This window comes from Pinus tabuliformis, chromosome X, assembly GCF_031772625.1.
Source record: "Pinus tabuliformis cultivar Carrire ecotype Pingquan chromosome X, CPIR1, whole genome shotgun sequence".
NCBI classification, from domain to species: domain Eukaryota; kingdom Viridiplantae; phylum Streptophyta; class Pinopsida; order Pinales; family Pinaceae; genus Pinus; species Pinus tabuliformis.
In genome coordinates, this window is record NC_142308.1 from 1,646,896,247 (window position 1) to 1,646,910,740 (window position 14,494).

Here is a 14,494-nt window from a genome sequence, read left to right on the forward strand (position 1 = left end):
GAACTCCCGCAACTTTCTGGGGTGAAGCCGCATATGTTGCGGTTGTTATTCTCAACAAAACAAATGTCCGAGTGAACAACACTCAAACTGCTCATGAGCTCTGGTATGGTGAGACTCCTTCGGTAAAGCACTTCAAAATCTTTGGGAGAAAATGCTATATTAAGAATACTGATGAGCAACTTGGCAAACTTGAACCTAGAGCAGATGAAGGCATTCTTCTTGGTTATTCTCCACACAGCAAAGCATATAAGTGCTACAATAAAAGACTTGGAAGAATTGTTGACAGCATTGATGTAGTGGTTGATGAAAAGGGATACATTCCTAGGAAAGTAAATCATGAAAATATCGAAGAAGATGAAGACTACCCTCAAAGACAGAATGATGAAGAAGAAGAACCTCAAGAAGCACTAGAGGAACAGATAAGGATAGAAGAGAAGACTCCATCCTGGTACGTTCAGAAGAATCATCCAGAATCTCAGATTTTGGGGCAGAAAGAAGCAGGTGTACAAACAAGAAGAACAATTGCAGAAGCTTCAAGCTATTTGGCATTACTCTCCTCCAATGAACCACAAAATGTAAAAGAGGCATGCAAAGATGAATGTTGGGTCAAAGCAATGGATGAAGAACTTGAGCAGATCGAAAAGAACAACACTTGGCAGTTGGTTCCTAGACCAAAGGATAAGAATGTTATAGGGACAAAATGGGTCTTCAAAAATAAGTTGAATGAAAATGGGGATGTAATTAGAAACAAGGCAAGACTTGTTTGTAAAGGGTATGCGCAGCAAGAAGGAATAGATTTTGAGGAAACTTTTGCTCCTTTTGCAAGACTTGAGGCCATCCGAATGTTCCTTTCTCTCTCAAGCTTTCAAAAGTTCAAAGTATTTCAAATGGACGTGAAATCAGCCTTTCTGAATGGAGACTTAGAAGAAGAAGTATACATTGAGCAGCCAGATGGTTTCATTCTTGGAAATGATCCAAATCTTGTATGCAGACTGAAAAGGGCTCTCTATGGTCTTAAACAAGCTCCAAGGGCTTGGTACTATCGTTTGGACAAATATCTTCATTAACAAGGTTTTTCAAAAGGATCAACAGATAGCAATCTTTATATAAAAATTGAAAATGACAAATTGCTAATACTTGTTGTGTATGTAGATGACATTATCTTTGGTAGCAATGAAGAATCTATGAGTCAAAGCTTTGCCTTGGTGATGCAGAAAGAATTCGAAATGTCCTTGCTTGGAGAATTGACATATTTTCTTGGCTTGCAAATCCAACAAAAGGAAGGAGGGATCTTCTTGTCTCAAACCAAGTATCTCAAGCAGATTTTGAAGAAATATGGCATGGAATATGCAAAACCAGTATGTACACCCATGGTCACAGGATGTAGCCTCAGTGCAAATGATGAATCAGCAGTAGTACATCAACCAACCTACAGATCTATGATTGGAAGTCTACTTTATTTGACAGGTACCCGACCAGACATCATGCATGCAGTGGGAATAGTTGGAAGATTTCAGGCAAATCCAAAGGAAACTCATCTTCAGGCAGTAAAGAGAATCTTCAAATATCTTCAAGGGACTCAAAATTATGGCTTATGGTATCCTAGAGATACAAATCTCACACTTCATGCTTATACTGATGCAGATTGGGCCGGAAGCATGGATGACAGGAAGAGCACAAGTGGTGGTGCATTCTTTATGGGTTCCAGATTAGTATCTTGGTTTAGCAAGAAACAGAGTTTGATTGCCTTGTCTACAGCTGAAGCAGAATATGTTGCTGTTGCATCTTGCTGCACTCAACTCCTTTGGATGATGCAGACCTTGTAGGATTTTCAAATCACTTGTACACCACCCATCTCCATCTTATGTGATAATACAAGTGCAATCAGCATTTCAAAGAACCCAGTCATGCATTCAAAAACCAAGCACATACCAATCAAGTATCACTTTCTCTGGGAACAAGTACTTGAACAAAAGGTCAAGTTGGAGTATGTTCCTTCTAAGGAATAGGTTGCTGATATACTCACAAACCATTGCCTAGGGAGACCTTTGAATACCTCAGGCAAAAGCTGGGGGTTGTTGATGCATCATCTTGTTGTTGAATCTCTTCTGATTGTTGGTTGTACGCAAGGTTCATCTAAAGTATATGCGTACATGTGTTGGGTTGCGGATTGGTCAAAGATCGAATGGCACAGGTTCAGGGGGAGCATATCATGCATTGTTGGCATTATGGAGGAAGTACAAAAGGAGATCATGGATGCTGGTCTGAATATTGCTGCAATACGTCTCCATCTCTTTCATGGTCATTTATGGTGTTTGATGGATTATGGTTCTTCTTTGCAGATCTAGTTTATAGTCAGGGGGAGCATGTTCTTAGGGGGAGCATAACCCTTTGCCCTTGATGTCAAAGGGGGAGAATGATTGGTTGTTGTTTCCATCAAGTCCAAAGGAGGAGATTGTTGGCATTATGATACATATGTTGTACTTGATGGCAACCCACTCATCTCAGATGATAAATTATAGTGCAACAAAGTTCATGCACTTTCATGAAGATAAAAGTTTCCCTCATGAAGAAAAAAAAAAAAAGTTTCCTTCATGTAGAGAAAAGTTCACGCACTTATATGCAGAGAAAAGTTTATTTCATGTAGAGAAAAGTTCACGCACTTTTATGCAGAGAAAAGTTTATTTCATGTAGAGAAAAGTTCACGCACTTTTATGCAGAGAAAATTTTATTTCATGTAGAGAAAATTTCACGCACTTTTATGCAGAGAAAAGCTTATTTCATGTAGAGAAACGTTCACGCACTTTTATGCAGAGAAAATTTTATTTCATGTAGAGAAAAAGTTCACGCACTTTCATGCAGAGAAAAGTTCCTTTCATGAAGAGAAAATTTCATGCACTTTCATGGTTGGCTCATGGTATTAGTCCGACAGTTTTTGATCCTATGGTTTTGGTCCATGGTATTGCATCCAAAAGTGTTGATCTCACGCACTTTCATGGTTGGTTCATGGTATTAGTCCGACAGTTTTTGATCCTATGGTTTTGGCTCGTGGTATTGCATCCAAAAGTGTTGATCTCATGCACTTTCATGGTTGGTTCATGGTATTAGTCCAACAGTTTTTTGATCCTATGGTTTTGGACCGTGGTATTTTGGAAGGCCTAAGACTATAAAAGAGGAAGGAGATCATTTGGCAAAGCATCATTGAATGAATTGAATATCTAATAAGTGCTAGATCTGAAATATTTGTGATTGGGTTATGGTGCAGATCTGGATCTGAATGAAGAAGGAACCTTAGCGCATAAAGGAGGATAAGTTCTTTTGATGGGTCATAATCTTTATGCTTGAATAATAGTATCTTTGCATGATTTTGATCTGTTATATGAGGCGCATGCTTGATCTATAAATCTGACAATCTGGGTTAATTAGTGTCTGAATATTTGAAAGAAGGAATTATCCTTTATAGATCTGCACGCAGGTTTCAGGTTGTTGAAGTAGCGTATATCTTTAAATTATGATCTAGCTGCCTCTGTCTATTGCTGCAGTATTCTGGGTTCAAAATTTGGTGTGTGGTTACTGTTACTGTTACTGTGTTCTGGGTACAGCTATCAGAGAAGTGTTTACTTGATTCAGTGCTAATTGGGAAAAGGAGATTATTTGATGCAGATATACTTGATGATTGATTGATGTTCATGGTTCCAGTCCGGAAATTTATGAAACGTGGTCCCTGGAAGAAAGAGAAGGTTGTAGCCTTCAGTAGGCCAGCACCTACGTACTAGTATCTTGGCTAGTACAAGAGCTAAGGGGGTTGTAGCTCCCTTCCAGGAGAAGCTGGAGAACGAGAGTAGCTCTCTGCAGGTTGTAGCCTGCGTACTGGTAAAGGACTGCACTAGTACAAAATCATTGTAAAAGGAGTTTCTAATTGAAAGAAGATAGAGACATATTGCAGCAGGTGGTTTTCACCCACATTGGGTTTCCACCTTATATCTGGTGTTCTTTTGTGTGACTATTTGCTTTTCTTGTTCCTTCTCATTATTTTATGATACTGACATACAAAGTAATGATCAATATTTGAAGAATTATTCAAAGTATAAATAAGGAAGATAGATTGAAAAGAATTTGATAATACTGATTCACCCCCCCCCCCCCCCTCTCAGTATTATTTCCAACAGCCCTTATATCATTTATAGTGACAGAGGTAATAATGCATTTTTCTTGAGATATTTAGATGGAATAAATCTACCAGGAGGACCAGTCAATGGTAGAATGTTGAAGCATTATTTGTCCATAGATTAATAGTAGTTCATTTGTTTACTTTTCTCATTGTATATAACATTGCAAAGTTTATATTGGATTGGTTGGTAATCTTTTGAGGTTGAACGCTGAAGATAAGGCCTTGAGATTTGAGAGGTGTACCATCATATGTATGAATAAAGTAGATCACAGAGGAGCAGTTACAAGGCAACCACAGTCAAAGTTTCAAAGCTTATCAATCTTAATTTTCTTTACATTTCACCAGGAAATTCCATCCCCATGTGGAGCCACTGTTAGGGTCCTATAATAACAAGATTCATAATTTTTAATTGGCTATGGTTAGTCTTGTACTATTTTACATACCTTTTCTTTCTGCAAAATGTTTTACCATATTAAAATTAAAAAATGTAAAGAGGGTATGTCCTAAAAGAATAATAAAAGGACAAAAAGAAAGAAAAAGATAAAAAAAAGTAAAAATATGAACCCCAAAAAGAGATAAAAATAGATCATGAAAGTGTGCAAATTCAAATTCCACTCCTTTTACTTTTCTTTGCAAAATAAGATTGTGTGCAGCTTGTAAAAAATGCCACAATCCATGCTGGTCAAATAGTTTAATATTTACTTATTCATGCTTTAAATTTCATGTTGATAGATAGAGAATACGGATCTAGTCAAACTATTGAATCTTGGTAGATCAATAGTTAGGTAGAGAATAATAATGAACTTATCACTTTAATCTAAGCCATTGGAAGTTTTAAGGTTAGAATTAGATATTTTTCTTATCAAAAGAAAAGGAAATGAAGGATCAACAAGCTCAAATGCACCCAATGAATGAAGATAAAATGCTAGGGTAAATAAAGGGTAGGTAGAAGAAGATTTGCAATTGCACAAGGTTGCTAAGTCAAAATCACATTCATCATGCTTAATCCTATGTTTCATGTGCAAGAGGAATTGTGAAAGAGAAAGGATATTCACTAAAGCTTATTTACTAATTTCCCCTCATCTTACTAGACCCACCATATACTTAGTTTATTAATTTCCCCTCATTATCCCTTCATTACTTGTAAAAACCCTTTCCCTTCATTTTGGCATTTTATCCCTTTGTTTCACACATTTCCTTGAAAATTACCCTTCAAAAATAATTCTCCCTTCCCAAAACCCCTTTCCCTAGTGTGAAACACATTCCCATCACAAATAATACATTCTCCCCTTATTAATTTCCCCTTTTCCTCTTAAAAACCCACTAAACCCCTTTTATCCTAAGTTATTTCCTAAAATATACCCCTTGCTTGAAGTATTTAATGTCTCCCACGTTATAATTCCTGAACACCCTTTTAACTCACCAAACCTTGGTGTATAGTTAAAATCCCCACCATATAACCCATGCTCCCCACCTTTTATTAACCCACTTCTTATATTAAAATCCCATCATTATCTGTTAATTAATTACAATTCATTGTAATTAAACCTAGGGCCCCGCCAACCACTTTCTAACTCCATCTGTGCAACTTCACCACGCGATATCCCTTCGATCGCCCACCTCCAGATCCAACAGTGTACATTCATATCACATAGATTCATTCTCCAACAGTTAACAGTCTAAGGGCACATGAGATTCATGGTTTTGGGTGGGCACTGTTTTGCTACGTGGCGGTACCAGGTTATATCGCGGGCTCGCGAAAAATATTGCCCCCCACCCAAAAGCGGTGCGATATGGCCTAAAACTACCTCCTTGCATAATCTGAAACTACCCACTATTCATCCAATAAAATCTCGCGCCAAAATATAATCGTTATTGGTTAAAAGGCCAAAAAAGCCCCATTTTACTCATTTCGCTCATTTTCACTGCAAACATTTGTTGACCAATTCTGACACCTTGAACCTCTATGTGACCAATTTAACCACCTTTTTCCACTCGAAGACTCTGTAGACACCAAATTGAAGTCTCAAAAGCCTCTGTTGCCACAACAGAACCCTGTCTGCATGCCAAATCATAAATTTCTAGGTATTCTTGATAGAAACAGAACATCCCTATAATATAAAGTTATACACAATAATTATCAAAGGTTAATTAATCAAATTAATTAAAAAGCCTTCCTAAACTGAAGATAAACCTACTGCGCATACAAACCCCTTTTTTACAAATTAAAATTACCCTCCCATTGTTCCAGACCTTTTGACCTTATTCCTAAAGCCACAGAAAGAGTAATTTAGTTGACTAAACCAAATTATGGCTTCCCAAACCTCTCTATATGTAATACCTCTACAAACCCCTCACCTGGATATCGATCACCTTCCATTAGCTGACATAGAATTTCAAATCAAGAACACCGCTTCCCCTAGCCACCTACTGAAACTCCACTGCTAGAGTAAAGACAAGTTTTTAAACCAGAATGATGACATTCACCTATGGGAGTAAAATTTTCCCAAGTACTTGTTCCCATAGGTACACCTATTCCCAAAAATCATCTACTTCTGCCAAACTTTCTATATTCCCAGTCAAAGAGCCATAGTCACCCCTGACCAACAAGTTTTATTCACTATTACTGCAGACTTAATAAATCAAATGCTGCAGATCTAGCCAAGCCCAAATGAGACCCCACTTTCCATTGAAGGCTTTCTTAAACTCTACATTAAGCTAGACCTTCCCAAGAAAGCTCATATCTTTCAAACTTTCATCATTGTTGAGTCTCATACTCCAATAGATAGTCCCCCATATGTTGCCACCTTTTTTTCTAAGAGAGGCAGACAAATCAAAACCATGTTCTCTTGCATTTTAGGGTACACCAATGATGAACATGTGGATGAGGTTGTTCTTTCTTTCCTTTCTATCATTTTTCCATGCAAGACTCCTACAATTTACAACTTTGCTTAGTTCATAGTAGACATAGTCCATCAATAGTTTATTAGATTACCAAATGAGAGAGTCTTCAAATATTCATCAGTATTATTTCATATGTTCTTATACTTTCATTTAGATAAGTTTCCAGTCAACATCCAAAAGTTAGACACCAAGGGCAATCCAAGATCTGTCATCCTTTGGAGACCATTGATCCAAATATATTCCACTATTTTTTCTTATAAAGAGTTCATTTATTCATTTGTTCATCCAATTATAAACATGCTAACCAGTAGCTATCAGCCCAGAATAAGTAAGGAGATTAAGATAGTTTTACAGTTGGCTAAGAACAGTAGAGTGGGAGACTGGTATCTATACCAGGACCACATAGAAATTAGGATATATGGATGTCAACTCACTCCCTACAAGCTTCCCAAATACCTTCCCATGAGGATATTTGCATTAGAGTATTTCAGGCAAATCATAAACTCTAATGAAGTTAATTTCTTGTCAGCTACGAAGAAGACTCAGTAAAAAATGAAAAACCAATTGGGCCCTTTTATATGTAATAATGGGGAAGTTGGACTAGAAGTAGACAAAAGCCTATAGCAAATGAACTTCAAAACTAGTTTCATGTGGCAGTATGACCCTAATGGAATCATAAATAAACTAAGGCTCAAATTCAAATTGAGTCCTTTCATACATGATCCCAGGAGAGACATTGAGAGATTTTCCAACCAGTCAGAATGGTTGGAAAAAACTTTGATAGATGTGGAGAATACTTTGATAGATGCAAAAAATAATATTGATACTAGTTCCTTTATGCAGGTTCCAGCCCTACAAGAACATATGACTATTACTCCCCTTCTACAAACTCTAGCCAATGAGGAAAAAAATGTGAAAAGAACTAGGGAAGACGGTTCTAGCTTTGGGATGGAAACTAGAGATGATAGGTTTGAGATCAGTTATAGGAAGAGGCCCAAGCTTAATCATGTGACTGAGAAAAAAGACACCATTGAGATAGTTGAAATCACTGATACTAACACAATGGTGGGAAAGAGCAAAGGTCTAGCAGACATAGCTGACAGGACTGGCACTATATTAGAGGTAAAGAAAGTGCTCACCAAGAGAAAATTAATGATGCAACTTGAAGACAAATGCTAAACCATGGAGCTGACTATAGGCAGGTTCTTGGTTAAGTTTGATTCTTTAAGGTAGAAAGGTCTGCCAAACCCCTTGGTAATAAATGACAGATTAATGCCACATGAAGACTATAATAGGAAAATCAGAGAAGTGGTAAGAGATCAAGCCAATAATTCATCTATGAAAGGGATGCCTATAGGAAAGGTTCTATACCAAAATTTTGAGAACCTATTTTACCTCCAGCATGAGTACCTTTTTGTAAATAAGCCCAACTTTGCAAAATACATAGAAGTAGATGGAGTCTACATAAAAATGGTAAATATTAAATTACTAGACACAAAGACTTGGGAAAAGTTAAATGATTTACTGTGAAAATTCAAGGTAAAAGTGAATACAGAGCAGTAAAAGAAAAGCAGTAGGTCATCTTAGTCAAAGAGTATCAAATGAAAGAGTATCAGTTAAAAGGAAAAGTAAACGAACAATCAACGTGAAGACAAACAACAGAGGAGAAAAGATCTCAAAGTAGATCCAAATAAACGGGGACAGCTTGCAGCAGTTGAATACCCATCTCTATCTTCTTGCATGAAGATATTTCTGTTTCCTTGAATAATTCCCAAAAAAGTGTGGGATATTTTGTAAAACGTTTTTGTATAAATACTTCATAATTCGAAGTATAGGGGGTGGATTGCTAGACATTTCTATGGTTGTATTGATCTGAAACCTGAGGGTTCATTGTACCAATTTTTCAAGTCAATAGAATGGACTGAGTAATAAAGACATTGCCTTACAGGATTCATGTGTTGGTCCACTTCAATGAAGTATTTTATGTTTTTCAAATTGTTATCTTCTTAAGTGTTTCACATACTTGCACGTTATCTAAATTGAATGAAGTAATTGGAAAATTATTATAGAATTTGTTTAAATACATTCTGTCTTGAACAGTAACTTATTTTAATGTTTTCTTCTGATATCCAAAGTAGGGAATCCTTCATTGTTCCCTTGTTTTGATTTACCTCTACCATTTCCCTCATTGTTCGGTTTGAGGAACCCTTAATTGCTCCTTGACCCTGATTGAAAATCACTTCATCCTCCATCCTTAAAAGATCTAAATTTACTCAGATACCTTGCCCTGTAAACACTATTTTTAGACCTTAATCTAGTCCCTTTTTCTTGACACTTGATCCCATAGCCCAATGGTAAAAGACATCCCTCTATCCATCTAAGTCAATAATTCCACCACCAAATCAAAATCAAAACACAATCAAAGCCTAAATAACTAGCCTAAAATCAATTAACTAAAAAAAGTTAAATCATAAAGAGAGAGCCTTCTCTAAGCATTAGGAAGGCTAGATCCTGATCTCGAAAGTTGGTTTGTGGTTACCTCTATCATTTCTTTCACAACAACTCTAGGGAAATTTTAGAGCTATAACACCATCCATGAAAGGCTCCTTGGGGAACAAGATTCCCTAACCATTAAAGAACAATGGTAATTTATTCTTATACAATTATTTTTATTTTATTTAAACTTCTCAACCTCCTCAACCATGATGCTTTCTTTCTCTTCTATTTGTGTTGTAATCTTATGCTTCCTTTCTAGCTGACCTGCTCTAGATGTCAGAAGCGAGCAGTCAAAGTATACCCTTTTGACTTCTTCTTTAGTGATGCGATTAAGGAAACCAATTACTCTTTATGAGTTTCCTTGATCATCTCAATCTCTTCATGCACCAACTCTAACTACTCCCAATGCTTCCTTATTAGCTTAATAATATTTTCCCAGATTATCTCCTTGGCCATCTTGAAAGAGATTTTGTAAGTATTTTCTCTTTCTAGTAGGAATGATTGAATATCAAATATCCTAATACATTCTTTTGATTGATGGAGATCCACTTCTATTTTCTTCAATTCCTGTCTCAACTCCATGGATGAGGACCGTGCTCTTCTAAATTCCCTAGACATGTATAGCATATCCATTCGTTGAATTAAGCTATGGAAGAAATCCTTTAGTTCAAGAGATGACACAGACGGGCTCCTGGTTCTGACATCAGTACTAAAGCAGTGTGTTGTTTCAACTTCTTCTTTTGTGTCTGCACAATCTCTTGCAGGAGAAAAGGAGGATATTGAATAGGTTGATCTCAGAGCTTTGGAATGGAAGATAAAATAGTGCCATGTGTCTTGGTACAGTAGGGGGATATGGTGACCAAAATGTTAGGTTAAGTTTCCAAAGGTGACACCATGATTTATAAGGGAAAATTTTGAGCTTTTATGTCTAATTGACATATTCTAGCAGGTATGAGAGTAACCTTGGCCTAACTCCACATTGGAAATGTTAGATTCTTAGGAATTACAAGGCCTTTTATTGGGGATGAGGTTCCTTGGAGTGGTGTATGCTTTTCTTTATTTTGGAGGACAAAGTCTCGAAGATAATCATATTTTCTTGAAAACTATGATGTGAAGCCTTTGGGAAGAGGAATTGTTGGTATGCTTGAGAGACAACCTAGATTTGTATATTTTTTACATGAATTTTGATGGATGTGTAGCTGTTAGAGTCGGTCTTTACATCCCTCTGTCAGAGATCATTTCTCTTATTGCATTTCATTTTTAGGTGTCTCATACAGTTCATTCATCCGCATTCCATTAGGGGCATGCCATAATCTGACAGAAGGGCCTTGTCACTCATTCCCCTCATGTCTTGTACCTGCTGGCTCAGGTCTTTTCACAAGGTCCATCAAAATCATTTTCCAATCAATGACAGTCAATGTTTGGTATTTTGGTGGGCAAAGAGTCATTTCAGTCATTAGGTCTAGGGTTTAGCGAATTCAGTCTTCAAAGTGTCCAATAATGCCAGCAGGCCAGAGGGAGGTTCTGAACAAGTTTTTATTTCAGAATTTTCATCGTCATATTGCTGGACTATTACTTTTCTTCAAAACTCTGTTTTGAAGAAAATTCGACATTTCGTCCTTTATAATAAATTGCCATGTAAATTTCAAAATTTTCAATTATTGGATATTTCAGATGCAGCCCTGGTAATCCTTTGCCGAAACTCAATGCCAAACATCCCTGCAAAATTGAAAAAAGAGTTTCATCATTTTAGCCAAAAATCAAAGAGGAAACAAGAAGAACAAAGTTGTATTAAAATGAGAAAAGTGCCAAAACTAAAACTTAAGAAAGTGGGTTTTTGAGAAACAAAAATCAAACCATCACTATATGAGATATTTTCGTTGTTTGAAACACCCATTGGTATGCCAAGAGATCAATTGAAGTTGAATTAGGTTGGGAAAGAGCGACTCTGTGTTTTGAAAGCCAAGACTGTGTGTTGGAGTGCACGCGGTGCATTGGAGGAAGGCGTGGCACACATAGGCCGCGCGGCGCATTGGGCCAAGTTTCACCGTGCAATTTACAACCCGCGCGACGCATCCAAGAGGCACGGTGCACTAGGTTTGTGCGCGGCGCACAGAGTTGACATGCCAATTTTATATCACTACTTTCGCCAAAAACCAAACAACTCCATTTCTTTTGCTCCAAGTAAGTTTGAGAGTTATCGCCATTGAATTTAGCTTGTGTTGGGTATTGTTTGGAGGGAAGATTTGAAAGTTTAAAGTTTGAAAATATAAACCCTATATTTATATCAAAATCTGCTACCTTGGGTTTTGAAATTGTAATTCTGATGCCAAGTCTCCTTTCCCAACTGTGATCCTTTCCCTTTCATAATTCTATCATTATAGTCAATCCCTTATGCCCTAACCTCCGAAACTACTCATATCCCTCCTTCCCATTTTCCCTATCCTAAATACTACCATTCCCTATCATTTTCCCTCTCCCATATCATTTGTAACAAACTCCCAAACCCCACATCCCTAAACACAGTCAAGTGACTGTTAACACATTTCAAATTTCGCTTGACAAACTCCACCATCCACTTTTCCCACTGTCCCATATTCCTCACAGTTCCTTATTGCTCTTTGGAATATTTGGCATTGAAAAAAACATTTATTTCTCATTTTCAAACCAATCAAACATACACTTGTTATACACATTGCAGCACCATGACGGAGACTGATTCATCATATGAACAAGACAGTGATTCTACCATAGAGCTTCATGCACCGAGGAGGCCTCGTAAGGGTGGCAGACATGTCAGAGAAGAGCCCACCTCATTGACTCAATTGCAAGCCTACCCACTTGCCATGGCGTGTTTCCAACAATAGTCATGCTTTTAGTATTGTGAGATGATTGCTCAGATTCAGCATCATCAGGAATTGGCTCGGTTATTTGTTTTTCATTTGCATGATGGTCAGGTAACTCTTGCTGGTGTAAATTTCACCTTGACACCAGAGACCATTTCTCAAGCAACAGGAATACCGAATGTAGGTGAGGAGTGGAACAAAAGAATGCAGGTGGAAAGAGTACATTATGAACCATATATCAGGCCTAGCTATGTGAGACAGCTCAGTAGGGTGTTCCCATTCCAGTTTTTGAAAGAATCCTATGCGCCGTTGATGAGACTCATTATCAGATACTTTAGTTGTGAGGGCCGCTTCTCACGCCTCTATGCATACCATATCAGATTGTTGATGCATTTCATGAGAGTGAAGATGATGAACATTCCATATTTCATGTGCCGAAACATCGAGAGGATGACTACTCTTGTGCAAAAGAAGACTCCTGAACAGCAGTACAACAACATTTATCACTATGCGCTCATCAAGATCATTGTTGTGCATCAACTTGGTTTGCAGGGTATCACATGGGAAGACTTCATTTCCCGTGAGTTCTTCACAGCTTCAGTAGCTCATCAGGAGGTTTTCCATCATACAGGTGAACCTTCATATCAACATGGAGGTCAGGAGGTAGAGACTACTAGTGTGCCGACATATGTCACCTATCAGAGAGGCACGAGGGGATTGTTTGCAGTAGCCCGACGAGTACTATCTCCACATGGGGTGGAAGGGGTATCATTGCCATCATCAATAGCATAGGTATAGGTACATGACAGAGGCAAGAAGCCTATGTAGGATGAGGGCCCTTCAGGAGGCCAAGACACTGATTTCATCCTCATCGATGATGATGTGAGCTCTCCTAGCTCAAAGCTCAAGGAGATTATTCAGGAGCAGAAGGTCGAGATAGATGTATTGACTGAGAAGTTGCATAGAGCTCAATGGGTCATAAACTATTTGGAGCAATGAAACAAACAACTGGAGGATCAACATACAGTCATGGAGTTACAAACATTCAGCAAAACCGCCAAGCTGCCCAAAGGAGGATAGAGTTCACTTCATTGGAGCAAGAGATAGAGGCTGATCGAGAGACTTGGCTCAAGAGGGTCAAAATTCATCTTGAGAAGCTGTTGTCGAAGGCAAACAAGGACAAGGACATGCTTAGGCACATGGAAAATCATTATTGGGCACGAACTCATGTTTGCAAAACGAGGATCAAAATCATGAAGGCAAGACTAAGGAGAGCAATAAAACGATGCAAAAGACATGATAGGATTTGAATCTTGTCTGAAGCTTCTTTGGCTAAGCATGATACTTGATGATGGACCTTCAGTCCAAATTTCAGCAAATTTGGAGAAAATTTTGTCAATTTTGAATTTTTTGGCTTCAAAACAGATTTTCCTGCCCAACGCGTAGCGCCACTTGGCGCGCGCTTATAATTGGGAGATCCTCTAGAGGAAAACTTTACATTTTTAGATTTTTCGTCAAAATTTATGCATGCTCATGGATTACCTAAGGATTTCATCAATTTCTGGGTTGCCTAAAGGGTCAAAAACACCCTAAAAATGACCTCTTTGCCACCTTTTGCACCCATAGGAAGCAGTGTTGGGAGATTGGAGTTTTGGAGGGACAAATGGACACCAAATCTAGAAATTCCACTTGGGTTGGAAAGTAGACGGGTAGGGATTTCCAACGTGCTATCTTGAGCTCAATTTGGAATTCAGGAAGTGCCTCAAAATCAGCTCCAAAGTTGCGCTACTCATACAGGTTTTAGGCGCGACGCATAGGGAAATTTGGCCTATTTTCACTCAACAGCTCAGAGTTTCGCCCAGTTTTGACTAGTTTCACTTTTTCATGTAAATCTTGATCTACCTTGATGTAATTTCATGAACATGATGTAATTTTTGCACATATTTACTTTTTTAGTAGATTCATTCACTAAAAAGTGAAAAACAACTAAATGAATCAGTGTCCTAACATATAGAGGCAAGTTGTTTCATTGCCTATTTTTCAGTTCCTTGTTTAGATATGGTTGAAACATCTCCTA